At 42.3% G+C, this 24,663-nt stretch overlaps 1 long non-coding RNA gene across 2 annotated transcripts in view; it reads right to left on the bottom strand.

Moving 5' to 3' along the window:
* Nucleotides 1-344: 344 nt before the first annotated feature.
* LOC149972792 (uncharacterized) overlaps nt 345-24,663 on the bottom strand; it is a 237,679-nt gene continuing 213,360 nt past the window's right edge. Inside the window, exons 2-4 of one of the 2 annotated variants that reach the window (XR_016490494.1) lie at nt 13,055-18,623; nt 4,462-4,658; nt 345-3,818 (exon numbers count right to left, since the gene is read on the bottom strand). This is a non-coding gene — a long non-coding RNA (uncharacterized LOC149972792). Of the gene's footprint in view, nt 4,659-13,054; nt 18,624-24,663 lie in introns of both variants that reach the window. The other variant, XR_016490493.1, reaches the window with a different exon arrangement.

The raw sequence follows: 24,663 nt of genomic DNA, 5'->3' as shown, positions 1-24,663 counted from the left end.
AAGGACATCCCCAGTGTTTCCCCAGATCAAGCATGCAGACATTTGCGCATCTCCAGTCAGAAAAGAACGTGCACGTACTTTTTCCCCCTAGCACATTTCCCAGCTGACGCCCGGAAAATGTGCTAGATCTGTTTCCCTTACTAATCAAAACTTTGAAAATGTGTGAGTTCGTATCAAAGTACCTTATTTTTTTATATATTTTTTTATTTATTATTATTTTTTTAATTATAAATATATACAAAATACATGCATAATTTTTTTTTTTGATTTTCCTTCATTATTTTCCCCTAAGCCTACCATCCCTCCCCTAATTGGAGTACACTAAAGGACAACAACACTTAGGCTTCTCAATCAAATCAAAGTTTATTTGTCACGTGCACCGAATACAACAGGTGTAGTAGACCTTACAGTGAAATGCTTACTTACAGGCTCTAACCAATAGTACACAAAAGGTATTAGGTGAACAATAGGCAAGTAAAGAAACAACAGTAAACAACAGTAAAAGGACAGTAAAAATAAACAGTAGCCAATGCTATATACAGTTGCGAGACTATAAAAGTACCGAGGTTACATACAGACACCGGTTATTCAGGCTGATTGAGGTAGTATGTACATGTAAATATGGTTAAAGTGACTATGCATACAATATATGATGAACAGAGAGTAGCAGTAGTGGGGTTGGCTGGACACAATGCAGATAGCTAGGTTAGCCAATGTGAGGGAGCACTGGTTAATCGGCCCAATTGAGGTAGTATGTACATATATCTATAGTTAAAGTGACTATGCATATATGATAAATAGAGAGTAGCAACAGCATAAAAGAGGGGTTGGGGGGGCACACAATGTCTGGGTAGCCATTTGAATACCTGTTCGGGAGTCTTATGGCTTGGGGGGAAAAACTGTTGAGGAGCCTTTATGTCCCAGTGCATCACAACATCACATATATCTGGCACTGTGAGGACAATCAGCTGTCCGTTCTGTCTCCCTGTAGCGCTGTCTTAGTCGTCTCACAGTATGGACATAGCAATTTATTGCCCTGGCCACATTTGCAGTCCTCATGCCTCCTTGCAGCATGCCTGGGATGTTCACGCAGATGAGCAGGGACCGTGGGAATCTTTCTTTTGGTGTTTTTCAGAGTCAGTAGAAAGGCCTCTTTAGTGTCCTAAGTTTTCATAACTGTGACCTTAATTGCCTACCGTCTGTAAGCTGTTAGTGTCTTAACGACCGTTCCACAAGCATGGGAAACCGTGTTTAAACCCTTTACAATGAATATCTGTGAAGTTATTTGGATTTTAACGATTTATCTTTGATGGACAGGGTCCTGAAAAGGGACGTTTCTTTCTTTATTTAGGTCTCTGATGGGGAATGACAGTTGAACTAAGCTCATGAGGCATTTATAAGTTATATTCTTCAAGAACCAATTGGGGCATATCAATAATTTACAAGTCCAAAATGGATGTAGCAACTGCTGATTGCCCCTTTAAAGCTTAATGGCACTCATCTGCCATACACATAGTTTGTTGTCTGGTAGTTCTGCTGTTTTGGGGATTGTTATAGCTTACCTTGCTCTTTACCTGTAATTATTATAATCTTAACATTATGCATGTATCTATAGTAATCTTTTCTAATAAACGGTTAAACGAACATGTGGTGTATCCTGTATGAAATCAATTACAGAGTACAGACAGGAGACCCAGGTGTTGCATCGTCACTCTATGTTGGTATGGTGGTCAATTTAGTCCAGGTTCTGCACACACTGATGGCTGCCGTGTGCAAGTTAGATGTATGCGGTGGTGTTACTCGCATGCATGTTTGTTTTCTGCTTTCCTGCCGCACACCCCAGCCTTCCCCTGTTTGGTTCTGCGTTTCCTTCCTGCAGGGGGATTGGTAAAATATACTTTGCTGTCTGCCTATAATTATTATTATCTTATTAACAAAATGAATGCTCTGGCAGTGAAGGAGCAGAGCGTTATGGCAAAACTAACGTATTGTAATCTTTTCTAATAAATGTTTAAACGAACACGTAGCGTTTCCTGTCTGAACCAACAGGTTGAAGAGAGAGAGGAAGGAAGAGGAGGAGAGGATTACAGTCAATATGCAGGGGGATGGAACGAGGGTTGGAGGGAGGAAGGAGATGGGGGCAGGTCTCTTGATTATATGATTATCACCATGTAGAACTACTTCCATGCAATTTGCTAAGAGTAACACATTTTGAAAGTGTCTTGGCTGTGCATAGTAATGTGGCTAGTTGCCCAGGGGCTCAGAATGATGTAGGAGGTCAATGTAAAAAAGTGCTGTTGGCGCCGCCAAGCCACTCACAAAATAAGAAAACACTATGTTCCAAATGTCACCTCCAGGTGTTAAATTGTATGGGGGTTTCAGATGATAGCGAAATATGCAAATACAACAACTAGAGCTGAATAATACGACTTAGATGGATACATTTCTTTCTGAAAGTATTCAGACCCTTTAACTTTTTCCACATTTTGTTACGCTACAGCCATATTCAAAATGTATTAAATCATTTTTTTCGTCATCAATCTACACACATTACTCCACAATGACAAAGCAAAAACAGACATTTTTGCAAATTAAAATAAAATGAAATACACTCAGAACATTGTTGAAGCACCTTTCACAGCGATTACAGCATTGAGTCTTCTTGGGTATGATGCTACAAGCGTGGCACACCTGTATTTGGGGAGTTTCTCCCATTTCTCTCTGCAGATCCTCTCAAGCTCGGTCAGGCTGTTTGGGAAGCGTTGCTGCACAGCTATATTCAGATCTCTCCAGAGATTTTCGATCGGGTTCAAGTCTACGCTCTGGCTTGGCCACTCAAGGACATTCAGAGACTTGTCCCCAAACCACTCCTGCATTGTCTTGGCTGTGTGCTTAGGGTCATTGTGCGGGGTGGCTTCCATCTGGCCACTAACATAAAGGCCTGATTGGTGGAGTGCTGCAGAAGGTTCTCCCATCTCAGGAGGCTCCTGGCCATGGATCATCACTGGAGGCTCCGGACCATGGATCATCACTGGAGACTCCGGGCCATGGATCATCACTGGAGGCTTCGGGCCATTGATCATCACTGGAGGATTCGTGCGTGGAGCAGGCACAGGACGTACCAGGCTGGAGACATGCAATTAGGCCGGGTGCATGGAACTGGCACAGGACATACTGGACCGCGGAGGTGCACTGGAGGTCTGGAGTGTAGAGCTGGCACAACGCGTCCTGGACAAAGGACCACCTTCGCATGGCAAGTGCGGGGAGCTGGCACAGGACACCCTGGGCTGTCAAGGCGCACTGGAGATACAGCGCGTAGAGCCGGCACAGGATATCCTGGACCGAGGAGGCGCACTGGAGACCTGGCGCTGGCACAACCCTTCCTGGACAGATGCCCACTTTCACACGGCAAGTGAGGGGAGCTGGCACAGAACGCACCGGGCTGTGGATGCGCACTGGAGACACAGTGCATATCACCGCAAAACATGGTGCTTGACCGGTCACATGCTCCCCACGGTGAGTACGGTGCTCTGATTCAACCCCTGGCTCCGCCAACCACCCCATGTGCCACCACCCCATGTGCCTCCCCCCCTAATTTTTTTGGGGGGGGCTGCCTCTCGGGCTTCCGTCGTGGTCGCGAACCCCGGTGTCGTCGTTGTTCCTCCCTCGCTGCCTCCGTCTGCTCCCATGGAAGGCGATCCTTTCCGGCCAGGATCTCCTCCCACATCCAGGATCCCTTACCACCCAAGATGTCCTCCCATGTCCAGGATGTGTGCTCCTCCTGGCAACGCTGTTTGGTCTGTTTGTGGTGGAATCTTCTGTTACGTTTGTCGATGGAAGGATCGGACCAAGGTGCAGCGTGGTAGGAGTTTTAATTTACATTTTAATTTATTAAATGAACACCAAAAAAACAACAAATACAAAATGAAATGTAACGTCTAATAGGGCTAAACAGAACAGTACCAAAAACAAGATCCCACAAACTACAAGTGGAAAAGGCTGCCTAAGTCTGATCCCCAATCAGAGACAACGATAGACTCTGATTGGGAACCATACCCGGCCAACAAAGAAATAGAAAACATAGATTGCCCACCCCAGTCACACCCTGACCTAACCAAATAGAGAATTAAAAGGATCTCTAAGGTCAAGGCTTGACAGCTACGGATAATTCCTTCAACCTCATGGCTTGGTTTTTGCTCTAACATGCACGGTCAACTGTGGGACCTTATATACAGTACCAGTCAAAAGTTTGGACACACCTACTCATTCAAGGGTTTTTCTTAATTTTTTAAATATTCTCTACATTATTGAATAATAGTGAAGACATCAAAACTATGGAATCATGTAGTTACCAAAAAAGGGTTAAACAAATATATTTTTTATTTTAGATTCTTCAAAGGAGCTACCTTTTGCCTTGATGACAGCTTTGCATACTCTTGGCATTCTCTCAATCAGATTCACCTGTAATACTTTTCCAAAAGTCTTGAAGGAGTTCCCACATGTGCCGAGCACTTGCTGGCTGATTTTCCTTCACTCTGCAGTCCAACTCATCCCAAAGCATCTCAGTTGAGGCCAGGTCATCTGATTCAGCACTCCCATCACTCTCCTTCTTGGTCGAATAGCCCTTACACAGCCTGGAGGTGTGTAGGGTCATTGTCCTGTTGAAAAACAAATGAAGAGTGACTACTTTGAAGAATCTCAAAAATAAAATATATTTTGATTTGTTTCACACTTTTTTGGTTACTACATGATTCCATATGTGTCACCTCATAGTTTTGATGTCTTCACTAGTATTCTACAATGTATAAAATAGTAAGAAAATCCCTTGAAAATGTAGGTGTGTCCATTCTTTTGACTGGAACTATAGATAGGTGTGTGCTCAATTTTATCAATGTAATTTACCATAGGTGGACTCCAATCTAGTTGTAGAAACATCTCAAGGATGATCAATGGAAAAAGGATACACCTGAACTCAATGTCGAGTCTCATAGCAAAAGGTCTGAATACATGTATTTATTTTGTAAAAATTTGCAAAAATGTCTAATAACCTGTTTTCACTTTCTTATTTTGGGCTATTGTTTGTAGATTGCTGAGTTTGTCGAAAGAGTGAAGAGGTCTGAATACTTTCTGAATGTGCTGTAAGATATCTGTTTTTTCTTTTTAATAAATTAGCAAACATTTCTAAAATCCTGTTTTTGCTTTGTCATTATCGGTTGTTGTGTGAAGATTGATGAGGAAATGTTTTTATTTAATCTGTTTTTGAAGAAGTCTGTAACGGAACAAAATGTGGAAAAAGTGATGGTTTGAATACTTTCCGTATGCACTATATGTACCGTAGTTGGCAACGTTAATTTGCAAGTGAGGGATTTGTGTTTGTCGGTTTGTGTTTTAGAGGATCTATTCCTTTTGATAATTGATATTGCTATTTGGAAATTCTTACACATTGAATACTGACCATGACTTCCAACACAAATATTTGAATATAAATAAAAATACTAGGTGGGATCCCACTAGAATAGTGCTGATTACTGCCAATGTTTTGAACCAGATAACTTAAGAGGAAATAAGATGAGCACAACCAAGTTTCCCCCCCCCCCCCCCAAGCCATAATCACAATAAAATAGATTTGAATAGGACCACGAGCCTTCATCCACTGTCACAGAATTGCTGCTGAACAGAGCTAAGAACATTGACATGTGGTAGAAGGAGGCACAGGATGAAGCAGCTGCATGACTCTGAACACACACGCATGCACACAAAACCAGTTGGGTGGGACTGGTGTGCATTTACAGCGACTGGTCTCCCATCTTATTGCCCACAGCACACTCCTGGCACATCATGAAACACTGTGACCAAATCCAACTCGCTCCATTTTTTCATAAAATAAAGTGTCTCTCTCATAAATGAGTTTTGAAAATGAGGATATCTAGTCTCCTAGTTAGCAGTTTAAAATCTGGGTGAGTGAAAAAACAGGTAAAAAGTAGAGTGGACTGGAGAAAAAGTGAATTAATTAGAGATTGGCATTGGCAATCATGACATATTCTATGTCATATCTGCTTATATTGTAGGCTAAATAGTGAATGGAGCATACCCATGCCTGCTAAAACTACTACTATATACACACACACACACACACACACACACACACACACACACACACACACACACACACACACACATTACCATAATGAATTAAAGCCCATGAGATGAGTCACAAATGCCACTTTTCAATTAAGGGAATATGCCTACTAAGTGTGCGTAACCTTCTTCCTGTTGACTTCCTGTTGAAGTCAGAGAGAGGAAGTCCTATTCATATCACGTTGGTGTGCTCCACTCACTCTCACACCTCTAGGCATTAGCATCACTTATTCATCAAGCCAAAGATTAACACAACACAAAGAGGCACGCACACACACACTTTCTATCTCTTTTCTACTTCCAGTACAACATTGCAATCTGCCTAACACACATTCACACACACATGAATAAACACGTGTGCACTGCACACACGTATACACGTACACTCAAATATGGCCACTCACCATGAAGACTTAAATACAAACTAGTGTGAAAGGTTGATATTCAGTATTTTACTGGTGTTTAATGTGCTCTGGGTTTGATTACGTTTGTCCGGTTACTTTCATTTTAATGAGCTGATTTATTGCTTGTGGGGATATTTAATATTTGAACGATGCCTGACAGACAACACTGTCTCCCAGGCCGCATTCCGTCTCCAAAACCTCAGCTGATCGCATGCAAGGAACAACGCAGCTAACTTGGAGTCATTAAAACTCGTTTTTCAACCACTCCACACATTTCTTGTTGACAAACTATAGTTTTGGCAAGTCGGTAAGGACATCTACTTTGTGCATGACGCAAGTAATTTTTCCAGCAGTTGTTTACAGACAGATTATTTCATTTATAATTGTAAGGGTTCTCGTCCTCCTCTTCTGAGGAGGAGTAGCGAGAAGGATCGGAGGACCAATGCGCAGCGTGGTAATGATTAATGATAATGATTTTAATGATTTGAATGATTAATGATAATGATTTTTAAGAAAGACCGAACACAGAAACCAACATAGAAAAACAAACAGACTGCCCACCCCAACTCACGCCCTGACCATACTAAAACAAAGACAAAACAAAGGAACTAAGGTCAGAATGTACCAATAATTCACTGTATCAAAATTCCAGTGGGTCAGTTTACAAACACTAAATTGACTGTGCCTTTAAACAGCTTGGCTCCTGATAGGCTAATTGACATACTTCGAGTCAATTGGAGGTGTACCTGTGGATGTATTTTAAGCCCTACCTTCAAACTCAGTGCCTCTTTAAATTACATCATGGGAAAATCAAAAGCAATCAGCCAAGACCTCAGAAAAAAATGTGTAGACCTCCACAAGTCCGGTTCATCCTTGGGAGACATTTTCAAACACCTAAAGGTACCACTATCATCTGTACAAACAATAATACGCAAGTATAAACACCATGGGACCACGCAGCCGTCATACCGCTCAGGAAGGAGACGTGTTCTGTCTCCTAGAGATAAATGTACTTTGGTGTAAAAAGTGCAAATCAATCCCAGAACAACAGCAAAAGACCTTGTGAAGATGCTGGAGGAAACAGGTACAACAATATCTATATCCACAGTAAAACGAGTCCTATATCAACATAACCTGAAAGGCCGCTCAGCAAGGAAGAAGCCACTGCTCCATAACCGCCACAAAAAAGCCAGACTACGGTTTACATCTGCACATGGGGACAAAGATCGTACTTTTTGGAGAAATGTCCATTGATCTGATGAAACAAAAATAAAACTGTTTGGCCATAATGACCATCGTTATGTTTGGAGGAAAAAGGGGGACGCTTGCAAGTCGAAGAACACGATCCTAACCGTGAAGCAAGGGGTGGCAGCATCATGTTGTAGGAGTGCTTTGCTGCAGGAAGGACTGGTGCACTTCACAAAATAGATGGCATCATGAGGTAGGGAAAATGATGTGCATACACTGAAGCAACATCTCAAGACATCTGTCAGGAAGTTAAAGCTTGGTCGCAAATGGGTCTTCCAAATGGACAATGATCCCAGGCATTCTTCCAAAGTTGTGGCAAAATGGCTTAAGGACAACCAAGTCAAGGTATTGGAGTGGCCATCACAAAGCCCTGACCTCAATCCTATAGAACATTTGTGGGCAGAACTGAAAAAGTGTGTGCGAGCAAGGAGGCCTACAAACCTGACTCAGTTACACCAGCTCTGTCAGGAGGAATGGGCAAAAATTCACCCAAATTGATGTGGGAAGCTTGAGGAAGGCTACAGGAAACAGTTGACCCAAGTTAAACATTTTAAAGGCAATGCTACCAAATACTAATTGAGTGTATGTAAACTTCTGTGAATGTGAATGTGATGAAAAAAATAAAAGCTGAAATAAATAATTCTCTCTAATGTTATTCTGACATTTCACATCCTTCAAAGTAAGTGGTGATTCTAACTGACCTAAGACAAGGTATTGTTACTAGGATTAAATGTCAGGAACTGTGAAAACCTCCGTTTAAATGTATTTGGCTAAGGTGTACGGTAACTTCCGACTTCAACTGTATGTGTATAATTGTAAGGGGCACTTCATGTTTTTAGAATAATGTTTAAAATTACAGAGTGGGTGAGCTCCACTTCTAACAGCTTGATCAGATTCAATTACAGTCTCAGATCTTGATAAGATTCAGTAGGTAAAGCTCCATGCAGGCATATTGACAGTCAGTGCATTAAAGGCTGATACAAATTATCCAGAGTGGGTGAGCTCTATTCCTGTCAGGCTGATCAGATTCAATAGTAGCCCTCAGAGGCTGATGGTGCCTTGTAGGCTGTTTCATAGGTCAAGCTCCTTGAAGGCAAATTAGCTGTCAGTGCCTTATAGAGAGAGAGTGCAGAAAGCCTACAAGGCATCCTGACTAATATCAGCCTCTGTGTCTGATATTGAATCTATATTCCAGCCTACCCTACTTCATGGCTACAGAAGTGAGTGCTACGGGTCAGTAGTCATTTAGGCAGGTTACCTTAATGTTCTTGGGCGCAGAGACCATGCTTGAAACATTTCTTCCTCAACAGAGGTTGAAAATGTCAGTGAAAACAATTGCCAGTTGGTCCGCGCATGCTTTGAGTACATGTCCTGGTAATCCATCTGGCCCCTCGTCTTTGTGAATATTGACCTGCTTAAAGGTCTTGCTCACATTGGCTACAGAAAGTGTTATCACACAGTCGTCCGGAACAACTGGTGCTCTTATACATGCTTCAGTGTTGCTTGCCTCGAAGCAAGCATAAATGGCATTTAGCTCGTCTGGTAGGCTCTCGTCACTGGGCAGCTCGCGCCTGGGTTTCCCTTTGTAGTGCGTAATAGTTTGTAAGCCCTGCCACATCGGACGAGCGTCAGAGCCAGTGTGGTAGGATTCAATCTTTATCCTATATTGGCTCATTGCCTGTTTGATGGTTCATCTGAGGGCGTAGCAGGATTTCTTATAAGCGTCCAGATTAGTGTCCCGCTCCTTGAAAGCGGCAGCTCTAGCCTTTACCTCGATGCGGATGTGTCCTGTAATCCATGGCTTTTGGTTGGGATATGTACATACTGTCACAGTGGGGACGTTGTCGTTGATGCACTTATTGATGAAGCCGATGACTGAGGTGGTATACTCCTCAATGTCATTGGATGAATCCCAGAACATTTTCCAGTCTGTCCTAGCAAAACAGTCCTGTAGTGTAGCATCCATGTCACCTGACCACTTCCATTTTGAGTGAGTCACTGGTACTACCTGCTTTAGTTTTTGCTTGAAAGCAGGCATCAGGAGGTTATAATTATGGTCAGATTTGCCAAATGAAGGACAAGGGATAACTTTTTATGGGTCTCTGTGTCTGGAGTAAAGGTGGTATGGAGTTTTTTGTCCTCTGGTTGCACATGTAACATGCTGGTAGAAATTAGTTAAAATGCATTTAGGTGTGCCTGCATTAAAGTCCCCGGCCGCTAGGAGTGCCGCTTCTGGATGAGCATTTTCTTATTTGCTTATGGCCTTACACAACTGGTTGAGTGCAGTCTTAGTGCCAGCATCGGTTTGTGGTTGTAAATAGACGGCTACGAATAATATAGATGAGAACTCTCCTGGTAGGTAGTGTGGTCTACAGCTTAGAATCCTGACTAGAACCAAAACATTTGATCATATTACTCCAGTGCTATAGCGTCCCTACATTGGCTTCCTGTCAAGGCAAGGGCTGATTTCAAGGTTTTACTGCTAACCTACAAAGCATTACATGGGCTTCTGGTTTGGTCCCACCGTACATACCTACACGTACGCTACGGTCACAAGACGCAGGTCTCCTAATTGTCCCTAGAATTTCTAAGCAAACAGCTGGAGGCAGGGCTTTCTCCTATAGAGCTTCATTTTTATGGAATGGTCTGCCTATCCATGTGAGAGACGCAAGCTCGGTCTCAACCTTTAAGTCTTTACTGAAGACTCATCTCTTCAGTGGGTCATATGATTGAGTGTAGTCTGGCCCAGGAGTGTGAAGGTGAACGAAAAGGCTCTGGAGCAACGAACCACCCTTGCTGTCTCTGCCTGGCCGGTTCTCCTCTTTCCACTGGGATTCTCTGCCTCTAACCCTATTACAGGGGCTGAGTCACTGGCTTACTGGTGCTCTTTCATGCCGTCCCTAGGAGGGGTGCATCACTTGAGTGGGTTGAGTCACTGATGTGATCTTCCTGTCTGGGTTGGCGCCCCCCCCCTTGGGTTGTGCCGTGGTGGAGATCTTTGTGGGCTATACTCGGCCTTGTCTGAGGATTGTAAGTTGGTGGTTGAAGATATCCCTCTAGTGGTGTGGGGGCTGTGCTTTTGCAAAGTGGGTGGGGTTATATCCTTCCTGTTTGGCCCTGTCCGGGGGCATCATCGGATGGGGCCACAGTGTCTCCTGACCTCTCCTGTCTCAGCCTCCAGTATTTATGCTGCAGTAGTTTGTGTTGGGGGGCTAGGGTCAGTTTGTTATATCTGGAGTACTTCTCCTGTCCTATCCAGTGTCCTGTGTGAATTTAAGTATGCTCTCTCTAATTATTTCTTTCTCTCTTCTTTCTCTCTCTCTCGGAGGACCTGAGCCCTAGGACCATACCTGGCATGATGACTCCTTGCTGTCCCCAGTCCACCTGGCCGTGCTGCTGCTCCAGTGTCAACTGTTCTGCCGGTGATTATTATTATTTGACCATGCTGGTCATTTATGAACATTTGAACATCTTGGCCATGTTCTGTTATAATCTCCACCCAGCACAGCCAGAAGAGGACTGGCCACCCCACATAGCCTGGTTCCTCTCTAGGTTTCTTCCTAGGTTTTGGCCTTTCTAGGGAGTTTTTCCTAGCCACCGTGCTTCTACACCTGCATTGCTTGCTGTTTGGGGTTTTAGGCTGGGTTTCTGTAGAGCACTTTGAGATATCAGCCTATGTGCGAAGGGTTATATAAATACATTTGATTTGATTTGATATCATAAGGTAAGCAATACCTCAAGACTTTCCTATTAGACATCGCGCACCAGCTGTTATTGACATATATACACACACCCCGCCCCTCGTCTTCCCAGACGTAGCTACTCTGTCATGCCGATGCATAGGAAATCACGCCAGCTCTATATTATCCGTGTCGTCATTCAGGCACGACTCTGTGAAACAACAAAATATATTACAGGTTTTAATTTCCCGTTGGTAGGATAGTCTTGCTTGTATATCATACATTTTATTTTCCAATGATTGCATGTTGGCCAATAGAATGGATGGTTGTGGAGGTTTACTCACTCGCCTACGAAGTCTCAGAAGGCAGCCTGACTGCCGCACTTTTTCCCCCATCTTTTCTTCATGCAAATGACGGAGATTTGGGCACGTTCCAGAGAAAGAAGTATATTCCTCGCATCGGACTATAGGAAATATTTGTCCAATTTGAGGTGAGTAATTGCGGTTCTGAAGTCCAGAAGTTATTTGAGGTCCTAAGACATGGTAACAGCAACATTATGTACAAAGCTCATGGGAATCCATAAAAAATACAAATACAAAACCGAAGAATTTCTGCACAAACTGTCAGAAACTGTCTAGGGAAGCTCATCTGCATGCTCGTCATCCTCGCCAGGGTCTTGACCTGACTGCAGTTTGGTGTCATAACTGACTTGTTCACCTTCGTTGGCCACTGGCATGCTGGAGAAGTGTACTCTTCGCGAATGAATCCCGGTTTCAACTGTACCGGGCACATGGCAGACAGTGTGTATGGCGTCTTTTGGGTCGAGCGGTTTGCAGATGTCAACGTTGTGAACAGAGTGCCCTATTGTGGGGTTTTGGTATGGGCAGACATAAGCAACAAACAAACACTATTGCATTTTATTGATGTCAATTTGAATGCATAGAGATACCATGACGAGATCCTGATGCCCATTGTCATGTTTCAGCATGATAGTGTATGTCGCAAAGATCTGTACACAATACCTGGAAGCTTAAAATGTACCAGTTCTTCCATGGCCTGCATACTCACCAGACATGTCACCCATTGAGCACGTTTGGGATGCTTTGGAGCAACGTGTACAACAGCGTGTTCTAGTTCCCGCCAATATCCAGCAACTTCGCACAGCCATTAAAGAGGAGTGAGACAATAAGGATATGTGTCACGCTACACGGCAAAGGGTGGTCACACCAGATACTTACTGGTTTTCTGATCACCGTAACTTTAAAAAGTTATCTGTGACACAAAATTAGGGAGCTTGAAGACCACATAAATACTCTACATCAAATATGTGATCATGCTGCCGCTAAAACGTTTGCCCTCGATGTGAGTGGAACTCCCCTGACAAACAGTATTGTGCACCCTGATGCCCCAACTCACAACCCCCCACAATCAGATTTTCTATCTGTCCGTAAGGACAATAGTTGCCCTCTTAAAACATCCGACTGGCCCATGCTTGCTTCTAATATACAATTAAATAAACATCCTGTAATAAGCCAGCACGCTTCGCCAAAATCTCCTCCCCCCACACGACAGTCCACTGTTTACCTTGTGTCAGAGACACCAACATACTCTCCGGCCTTCTGCTGCCTGCTAAAATCCCAGCTGGAGTGGTGCTCTGGTCCTAAACAAAAACATGGCACAGATGATCTCTCTCTCCCAGCCCAGACCCCAGTCTCTCAACAGATAAATGGTCCCCTACTGTTATGTGAGCTTCAAGGTGCCTGAGCTGAGATTTTTTTCATCCGGATTCCTATCCCATTGAGACTATTAAATTAAGGCATCAAAATTCTTCAGTTGGCTGGTGCCTAGCCGAACTCGGATAGACGAACCAAACGCGTGTACTTGCATACTCCCTTTAAAAGACCTTCGCTTGAGAAACTAGAAAAATGCATCGAAGGTAGTTTGTCCATTTTGAGTGTCCAGTAAACACTTCCTCAAAATAGTCTGCCTTTACTATTTATGTTTTTGCCCGAAGAGATCTTTGTCGCGCAATTTTACATCAACATCTAAAATGTTTGCAGCAGTACTTTTCGATGAAAAAATGTGCATGAAAACTAGTCGTCTCTCGTTGAATGACAACAAAGACTTTACTGAATAATTCTTAGACCAATCACTGACGTAGGGGCCGTGTACTTTGGTTGTAAAATATCGGCTTGCCCTAACAGTCGAAAAACCCTCACCGAATTCCAAAACGAACAAAAACATCATTAAATCACAATATATGAACCCTACTGAACTGTTTTGACTGGGAATCATGCGTCCTCCTTTAGTCTCCTGTGCAGTTCTTGGCAGGCCCACCCATCCCAGGGGTATTTATAGTAGACACCTCATGAAAATGTAGCTCTGAGCTGTGGTTCCTTAATATATTACCTTACCAGAAATCAAACTCAAATTTGGATTGTTGAACAAATTTGACCTATAAAGTACAATACTTTTGACGAGAGCCCCAATGGGCTCTGGTCAGATGTATTGCACTATAAAGGGAACGTGGTGCCATTTGGGTTGCAGTCAAGGTACAGGGGCATGCTTAACTTTGCCTCGAGGCTGGCATCTCTCAGAAGCACTTTGCAATGCAACCAACATCCTCGAACAAGCTCTAAACAAACATGTGAGATCCATTCTCAAGGGATTTAATATTGTTCAAAACCGAACCCAACGAATGACTCATTTGAAAATGCAAACTGACTCGTTTTGTCAAAGTTCATGTCGAAGTCACGGTTAACAAGCGCCGTGGTGAATTCTGCCAGTTGATATGCTTAATCACCACAAACACACAACAGCAATGTATTTTTCTCTGCGATATAAGAGCGTGTGAGAGTGTACACAAGAGAAAGTGTGGAGGGGACTCAAGCTTATGCAGCTTCATGTATGTGTTTGGAGAAATACGAGTGTTTATTGGTAGAGGGTATTACCTGTGTATTTAGTACAGAGTTTCCCAAAGTTTTGGTTTGTGCCCTACCACTACACAGCTGATTAAACTCATCATCAAGCTTTGTTTATTTGAATCAGCTGTGTAGTGCTAAGGCAAAAATGTGTGCCTGGGGTGGGCCCTAATTTAGTACATTAGTACACCTGCATAGGCAGTTGACACTTTAGGTAGACTGTACACATAGAACCACCGGTACAGAGACCTGCTTAAACAAGGATGTGTGTTTCACCTACTAAGTACAAGCTATTTTCCATAAAATATCTTTGAGTGACTGTAGTAACAATTTTATGAATGCTATTGTCCGCCCACCCAAACACACTCTCTCTCTCTGTCATGATTTTGATGGCGACACTATGATTAAAGTAAAAAGGGACCTTTTGTCCTCATTATATCAATGTGAATGGAGAATTCATTAGCTCACAGGAAACATGAAAGTTGCATGGAGTAGAAAATGCCCTTTGAACTTAATTTCTGTATATGTAGCCATACATCAGATAATTACATGTTTTACCACATGTCAGTGTGTTTATGGACGTATAAATACTTCATGCTTCAACAATGCCTGTTTTGTTTCGACGCCTTGACTTCTGTAAAAAGAGCAGATGCCTCGTCCTTCGCCAGCGTTCTCTGAAATCTTCCATTATACTTGTTTGATGTCGATGGTGTCCAGTTAAAAAATACACAGGTATTGTGTGATAATGCACCTCTGTTCAAAATTCACTGGTGTACCGCAAACAAACCTCATCACTTTATGATAGGAGCATCTACCTCCACCACGGTAGAAGGGTATACGTACTTAAACTAAAAACTGTGAGAGCAAAATCTACCTTCAAAATATATTTGGACCAAACATAAGCCCTGAAAAATGACCAGAGCTGTGTTCGAATACCCATACTAACATAAAGTATACTACATACTTAATAATGAATACTACATACTATTAGTTCATTTTAGTATACTGTAAACGAATGGTATCCTTTCAGTTGAGTGTAATAGCTCTTCAGCTGTCTACCGGAGGTTGATGATGTTGCTATGCAACCTCTTGCTAGCTAGTTAGCGTAACAAATTGCTAGTTAGACGTTTTACGACTTCAGGTGTGTTCTTAAATTCATTCTGGAGTACCAGATTGCACTGTAAATTCAGAATGTTGTCAAATTGTCCATTTGTAAAATCAGAGCATTTCACTCTCGGAGTGCACACTGAATGCTCGGGCCGAGGAGTAGGGTTGACTTGAGCGTTCTGATCTAACAATGGCAGTGAAGCACCCAAGGTAATGTTGGCTAGCTTGCTAGCTACTTCCAGACACAAATGAGACCACTCTGAAAATGTTACTTGTCCTAGCATAGCTGGTTAGGCAGTTTTCATGTTATCAAGAGCTTGGTGACTGTAACTGTGCTGCTGGCGACAATTTAATTACGCTTTTTTGCCGACGTTTACTGACATCGGCCATATTCAATGGGTGTTGAGCTCTTGTAAATTCATTATTCTGAGCTCTGGTACACTCAGACGAGAGTGATCAGAAATCGGATGAAATAGCAAAAGCGAATTTACGAAGACACCTGAATGTCCATTGATAACGCACAACAACTATACCATTTAGCTAAGATAAGAATGACGGGAATGATCAAGTCAATAAACATTGGGTAGTTAGATATCCTATGGTTAATATATTGGCAAGTTTGATGTATAAGTAGCTAGCTAACATACCTGTACATACTGTAATGATATGCTATGTGGCTCATAAGGACAGCATAGCTAACAAATTGTCAGCCAACATAACGTGTAAGGTAACATTTGAAAAGTCATTACTTTATTACATTGCTAAACATTTTCTTAACATTTGTCATAATTAGTTAAAGCAATACATTTCTATCCATTTTCATTGTACTTTGACTGCATATTTTCTGCCATTTTCTTCAAATCTGAGAACAATGTGAAGCCACGACCATTTTCTGAAGAATTGCATTATGGGCCCCAAAACAGTGTTTGGCGAATTTAGTACAACATCCAGGAACTTTTGGCATACTAACTATATCCATACTTTGACCAATAACCACACTATTTACTCAATTCACGATGCAAATAGTACAGCTAGTGTTGTTAGTATGAGTATTCGAACACAGTTCCTGATATTCTGCTTTTACATCTCACTTCATAACCCCTTAACATTAAAATCTAGCAATTGTATTTATATCCCCAATGTCTGATGAGTCACAAAGTACCTGATGATGACTGGGAGTGGTACTTAAGGTAGCCCCCTATCCTAAAGTTAGAGAATTTAGCATTTTTAAACACCTGAAAGCCTCTTCCTGCCATCTACAGCCAATCATTATGCTTAATTACATGTCTAAATAGGTAATTAGGTAATTATGCATGTCTAAGCATACCTCTTGAGCTGTTTGTATCATCTTGACTGGTGGTTCTTTTCTTAAAGAAACAAATTATGCTTTTCTGCATCTCTGCTAAAAGATTGAAAGAATTATGAGTCTAATTCAGTACGTTTGGTTAATACTTGCTTTTCTAAAGTCTACCAACCTTGCCAGTAGGCATAGTCGCGGGAATTAGGGGTGCTGAGGGTGCTGCAGCACCCCTGAAGAATATTTACTGTACCAGTCAAAGGTTTGGACACACCTACTCATTCAAAGGTTTTTTCTTTATTTGTACGATTTTCTAAATTGTAGAATAATAGTGAAGACATCAAAACTATGAAATAACACATACGGAATTATGTAGTAACCAAAGAAGTGTTAAACAAATCCAAATACATTTTAGATTCTTCAAAGTAGCCACCCTTTGCCACGATGAAAGCTTGCACACTCTTGGCATTCTCTCAACCAGCTTAATGAGGAATGCTTTTCCAACAGTCTTGAAGAAGTTATGACATATGCTGAGCACTTGTTGGCTGCTTTTCCTTCATCCGTTCACCTACTCATCCGTCTTACAAAGACACAGTGGTTGGAAGCGAAACTCATCAGACCAAAGGACAGATTTCCACCGGTCTAATGTCCATTGCTCGTGTTTCTTGGCCAAAGCAAGTCTGTTATTTTTATTGGTGTTCATTAGTAGTTGTTTCTTTGCAGCAATTTGACCATGAAGGCCTGATTCTGAACAGTTGATGTGTCTGTTACTTGAACTCTGTGAAGCATTTATTTGGGCTGCAATGTGAGGTGCAGTGAACTCTAATGAACTTATCCTCTGCAGCAGAGGTAACTCTGGGTCTTCCTTTCCTGTGGCGGTCCTCATGAGAGCCAGTTTCATCAAAGTGCTTGAATGGTTTTGCGACTGCACTTGAAGAAACTTTCAAATTTCTTGAAATGTTCCACATTGACTGACCTTCATGTCTTAAATCACATGCATTCCAGGTGACTACATCATGAATATGGTTGAGAGACTGCCAAGAGTGTGCAAGGTTGTCATCAGGGCATAGGGTGACTACTTGAATAATCTCAAATATAAAATAAATAAAATAGAAAACACTGTTTTGGTTACTACATGATTCGTTATGTGTCATTTCATAGTTTGTCTTCACTGCTGTTCTACAATGTAGAAAATAGTAAAAAAAAAACAAAGAAAAAGCCTGTAATGAGTTGGTGTGTCAAACTTTTTACTGGTACTGCATATATTTTTTATTTAAAAAAAGCAATTCACAAAATATGTGAACTAAGCCTTTGTTACTTCTGTATGAGCAGAGAAAAAAAACTCCACCCAAAAACATCTTCCGCAGGCATGCCAAGCTAAGATAATTAGATAAGCTAGCTACTCTAATTTGATCTATAGTTTTAAATGTCTTCTTGGTAGCTAGTTATGAGGTTGGGAGAGAGATTCCCAATCTGGGCAAGCTAAAAGATGACTTGGTAAAACTGCTAAATGGCTCGTAGTATTATAGAGATCAGGAACCCCTTTTCAAAACATGTCCAGTTGCATGTAATGAGTTTCTACAGCCATTAACAGGGCTTTTCAGAAGGGTCACCAATTAGCCTGTCTGTCACTCTGTGAATTGTAATTCGAAATTCAGAGTTCAAGACAGCATGTGCAGTAGAGCGAGAGACAGAGAGAGAGGTGAAAACAGCACTTCCGGGACAAGGTAGCACTTCCGGTGAACAGGTCAGCACGACCAGGTGGACTTGGGACAGGCAGGAGTCATCAGGCCAGGTAGTTGAGGCATGGTCCTACGGCTCAGGTCCTCTGGGAGGGGAGGAAGAGAGGGAGAGAGAGAGAATTGGAAGGAGCATACTTAAATTCACACCAGATAAAAAAAGGAGAATGCAACATATATAACCGACTGACCCTGGCCCCCGACACAGACTATTGCAGCATAGATACTGTAGGCTGAGACAGGGGGGTCAGGGGACACTGTCCGACGATACCCCCGGATATAACCCCATCCACTTTGCCAAAGCACAGCCCCCACACTACTTGAGAGATATCAATAGACCACCAACTTATTACCCTGAGACAAGGCTGAATATAGCCAACGAAGATCTCCTCCACTGCACGAGCCCCAAGGGGCGCAAAACCGGACAGGAAGATCACGTCAGTGACTCATCCCACTCAAGTGACGCACCCCTCCTAGGGACGGCATGGAAGAAAACCTCTTCTTCACTGATCCTCAACACTGGGGCCCCACAAGGGTGCGTGCTCAGCCCCCTCCTGTACTCCCTGTTCACCCATGACTGCGTGGCCATGCACTCATCCAACCCAAACATCAAGTTTGCAGACGACACAACAGTAGTAGGCTTGATTACCAACAACGATGATATACAGGGAGGAGGTGAGGGCTCTGGGAGTGTGGTGCCAGAAAAACAACCTCTCACTCAATGTCAAACTGAAGAGATGATTGTGGACTTCAGGAAACAGCAGAGGGAGCACCACCCTATCCACATCGAGGGGACAGCAGTGGAGAAGGTGGAAAGCTTCAAGTTCCTCGGCGTACACATCACTGACAAACTGAAATGGTCCTCCCACACAGACAGTATGGTGAAGAAGGCGCAACAGTGCCTCTTCAACCTCAGGAGGCTAAAGAGATTTGGCTTTAAACCTAAAACCCTCACAAACTTTTACAAATGCACAATCGAGAGCATCCTGTTGGGCTGTATCATCGCCTGGTACACGGCAACTGCACTGCCCACAACCACAAAGCTCTCCAGAGGGTGTTCACCAGTCTGCCCAACGCATTCCCGGGGGCAAACTTCCCGCCCTCCTGGACACCTACAGCACCAGATGCCACAGGAAGGCTGCTTGTTCACCCCGCTATCATCCAAAAGGCGAGATCAGTAGAGGTGCATCAAAGCTAGGACCGAGAGACTGAAAAACAGCTTCTATCTCAAGGCCATCAGACTGCTAAACAGCAATCAATAGCACATCAATGACTGCCTATAGACATCGATTAGGAATCTTTGGCCACTTTTAGAAATGGATCACTAGCCACTTGAATAATGTTTCCGTATCTAGCATTACTCATATCATATGTATAAACTGCACTCCACACTATTCTACGGTATCTTAGTCACTTTATGACTTTTTTTTCACTTTGTGACTTAGTCACTTTGTGTCTTAGTCAAATTGTGTTTACATATTGCATCAGCCATCTCATATGTATATACTGTGTTGTATTTTATACTACACCACTGACTGTTAAACAGCCATCTCCAGAACTTCAGAGGCAGCTGCCTATAGACATACGTAGATAAGGAATTTTATTTGTATTTTTATTTCACCTTTATTTAACCAGGTAGGCAAGTTGAGAACAAGTTCTCATTTACAATTGCGACCAGAATCACTGGCCACTTTAAGGAAATGAAACACTAGCCACTTTAATAATGTCTCCATATCTTGCATTACTCATCTCATATGTATACACTGTATTCTATACTATGCCACTGTATCTCAAATCAAATCAAATCAAATTTTATTTGTCACATACACATGGTTAGCAGATGTTAATGCGAGTGTAGCGAAATGCTTGTGCTTCTAGTTCCGACAATGCAGTAATAACCAACAAGTAATCTAGCTAACAATTCCAAAACTACTACCTTATAGACACAAGTGTAAGGGGATAAAGAATATGTACATAAAGATATATGAATGAGTGATGGTACAGAGCGGCATAGGCAAGATACAGTAGATGGTATTGAGTGCAGTATATACATATGAGATGAGTATGTAAACAAAGTGGCATAGTTAAAGTGGCTAGTGATACATGTATTACATAAAGATGCAGTAGATGATATAGAGTACAGTATATACGTATACATATGAGATGAATAATGTAGGGTATGTAAACATTATACTAGGTAGCATTGTTTAAAATGGCTAGTGATATATTTTACATCATTTCCCATCAATTCCCATTATTAAAGTGGCTGGAGTTGAGTCAGTGTGTTGGCAGCAGCCACTCAATGTTAGTGGTGGCTGTTTAACAGTCTGATGGCCTTGAGATAGAAGCTGTTTTTCAGTCTCTCGGTCCCAGCTTTGATGCACCTGTACTGACCTCGCCTTCTGGATGATGAACAGGCAGTGGCTCAGGTGGTTGTTGTCCTTGATGATCTTTATGGCCTTCCTGTGACATCGGGTGGTGTAGGTGTCCTGGAGGGCAGGTAGTTTGCCCCCGGTGATGCGTTGTGCAGACCTCACTACCCTCTGGAGAGCCTTACAGTTGTGGGCGGAGCAGTTGCCGTACCAGGCGGTGATACAGCCCGACAGGATGCTCTCGATTGTGCATCTGTAGAAGTTTGTGAGTGCTTTTGGTGACAAGCCAAATTTGGTGACAAGCCTCCTGATGTTGAAGAGGCGCTGCTGCGCCTTCTTCACGATGCTGTCTGTGTGGGTGGACCAATTCAGTTTGTCTGTGATGTGTACACCGAGGAACTTAAAACTTAAAACTTACTACCCTCTCCACTACTGTTCCATCGATGTGGATAGGGGGGTGTTCCCTCTGCTGTTTCCTGAAGTCCACAATCATCTCCTTAGTTTTGTTGACGTTGAGTGTGAGGTTATTTTCCTGACACCACACTCCAAGAGCCCTCACCTCCTCCCTGTAGGCCGTCTTATTGTTGTTGGTAATCAAGCCTACCACTGTTGTGTCGTCCGCAAACTTGATGATTGAGTTGGAGGCGTGCGTGGCCACGCAGTCTTAGTCCAATGCCGCTCTGACATGTAAGTATATATTATTAATCCATTCCTTATTTACATGTATTTTGGGTATATGTTGTGAAACTGTTAGATATAACTTGTTAGATATTACTGCACTGTTGGAGCTAGAAGCACAAGTATTTCGCTACACGTGTATGTGACCAATACGTTTGATTTGAGGAGCACAAGCACAGGTGCAGAGCCTTGGTCTGACTCCATTAAAAGGTAATTTACCACCTTCACGAGTGCAGTCTCAGTACTATGATGGGGTCTAAAACCAGACTGAAGTGTTTTGTATTTATGATTTGTCTTCAGGAAGGCAATGTGTTGCTATGCAACAGCTTTTTCAAATATTTTGGAGAGGAATAGGAGATTTGATATAGGCTGATCGTTGTTTTTACATTTTCTAGGTCAAGGTTATGCTTTTTCAGGACAGGCTTTATTACCTACACTTTTTGTCACACCCAGATCTGTTTCACCTGTCCTTCACATGTCTCCCATCTTCCCCATCTTCCGCATTATCCCCTTTGTATTTATACCTGTGTTTTCTGTCTGTCTGTGCCAGTTGGTCTTGTTTGCCAAGTCAACCAGCGTTTTTCTCCTACCTCTTGTTTTTCCCAGTTTTTCTCATCCTCCTGGTTCTGACCCTTGCCTGTCCTGACTTTGTGCCCACCTGCCTGACCATTCTACCTGCCTGACCATTCTGCCTGCCCCTGACCTCGAGCCTGCCTGCTGCCTGCTGCCCTGTACCGTTTTGGACTCTGACCTGGTTATGAACTCTTGCCTTTCCCCAACCTGCCTTTTGCCAACCCCTTGGACTATAATAAATATCAGAGCTTAAACCATCTGCCTCCCGTTCATGCATCTGGGTCTCGCCTTGTGTCGTTATACTTTTAGTGAGTTTGGTATACATCCGGAGGATAGGGAGCTGTTTATTATGTTCAACATAGGAGGGCCAAGCACAAGAAGTAGCTCTTTCTGTAGTTTCTGTAGTTGGAAAAGGGTCCAGTATGCAGCTGGAAGTTTTAGAGGCCATGAACATTTTCTTCAATGGGTCAAGAGATGCATGATTATAAAACTTGAGTGTTTCCATTGATCCTAGGTCCTGGCAGTTCTGTGCAGACTCGGGACAATTGAGCTTTGGAGCTTTGGAGAAATATGCAGATTCAAAGAGGAGTCCGTCATTTTTTTTCTAATGATCATGATCTTTTCATCTAAGAAGTTCATGAATTAATCACTGCGGAAGTGAAAGCCATCCACTCTTGGAGAATTCAGCTTTTTAGCTTTGCGACAGTATCAACATTTTTGTAGGGATTGTTCTTATTCTCCTCAATTAGGTTTGAAAAATTCAGTGAAGGCTATATTATATTACTGTCTTTCCAAGCTATTCAGAAGACTTCCAGTTTGGTGGAGCACCAGTTCTGTTCCAATTTTCAGGGCTCTGGTATTTTCTGTATACCAGGGAGCTAATTTCTTGCGACAAATGTAAAGAAAATGTTTTTTAAAAATATTATGGGTACAATTGCATCTAGGGTATTATGCAAAGTTAAGTTTAGATCCTCATTTAGGTGGTTAACCGATCGTAATTTTATTTTATTTTTGTCTTAAAAATATATATTTTAGTATTTTTTTTGTACTCTGACATTCTTGGGTAGGTGGAGGTCGTCTGGAAGGGCATCTAGGAATCTTTGGGTTGTCCAAAATGTATAGGGCGACTTTTGATGATCCTTTGTTGGGGTCTAAGCAGATTGTTTGTTGCAATTGCAAACATAATAAAATGGTGGTCCGATAGTCCAGGATTATGAGGAAAAACATTTAGATCCACAATTATTAATTCCATGGGACAAAACCAGATCCAGGGTATGACTGTGGCAATGCTTAGGTACATCGACATGTTGACAAAACCCCCTGAGTCTGATGGCTCCGAAAGCCTTTTGAAGTGAGGCTGTGGACTTTTCTATGTGAATATTGAAGTCACCAAAATGTAAATATTATCTGCCATGACTTACAAGGGCCGATAGGAATTCAGGGAACTCAGTTAGGAATACCGTATATGGCCCAGGAGGCCTGTGAAACAGTAGCTATAAAAAGTGATTGAGTAGGCTGCATAGATTTCATGAATAAAATGAAAACGCAGTCATTTTTTGGGGGATACATTTTAATGCATTTTAATGAAATTCCAAATAGTCTTCATAATGTCCACAGAAACATGTCAAACTTTTTTACAATCATTCCTCAGGTAGTTTTTAAAATATATATTCGAGAATATATCAACTGAGTGTGTAGGTTTTTCAATAACAGCGGGAGGAACAATGGCGGCTTTACTCTGTAGCGCAAAAACTCACTCTGAGAGCCCCCACCTATCCACTTACGCAATGTGATCTTTCACGCTCATTTTAAAAACAAAAGCCTGAAACTATGTCTAAAGACTGTTGACACCTTAGGGAAGCCAGAGAAAAAGGATTCTGGTTGATATCCCTTTAAATGGAGGATAGGCATGCAAAGGAACAATTACTCTCCAAAATAAATGTATAGGTTAGAAAGAGGAAAGATCATAGCAAGTCCATCCAGATTCAGGTGTCAGACTCCAAGGGAATCATATTGCAGGTGCTGTCTTTTTGCCTACATGACAGCGAATTTAATCTATCACTGTCAGTCACTCACAAACAAATTACACGGTCCAGAGATTCCCTCAGGCTCAGTTTTGTACACTCAGTAAAATACATTTTTGTTGTTAATAATAGGAAAACGAGATGCTCATGGGGAGAGACCACCCTGCCTACTCACTACTTATTAAAATTAGAGAAACCTCACCTGCAAAATACATCCTTAATGGGAATACTTTTATACTGTTGTTATATTTCACTGGATGCAATGAAGGCGTTTGACCATCTTGAATGGACATAACTATAGTCTATTTTTGTGGCTATGGGCTTCGGTAACGGATTTACCCTTGTCTGGCCGATAACAATTCACAATACTCACAATACTTCACAATACTCGTCAACTCACAATCATTACGACCAGGAATATGACTCTCCCGAAGTGGATCCTGTGTTTTTCTTCCACCCAGGACAATGGATCGGATCCCAGC

Source organism: Oncorhynchus mykiss, chromosome 22 (assembly GCF_057628025.1).
Source record: "Oncorhynchus mykiss isolate SJ-2025 chromosome 22, ASM5762802v1, whole genome shotgun sequence".
NCBI classification, from domain to species: domain Eukaryota; kingdom Metazoa; phylum Chordata; class Actinopteri; order Salmoniformes; family Salmonidae; genus Oncorhynchus; species Oncorhynchus mykiss.
The sequence above is the reverse complement of the archived record's forward strand: the minus strand, read 5'-3'. Positions and strand labels throughout refer to the sequence as shown.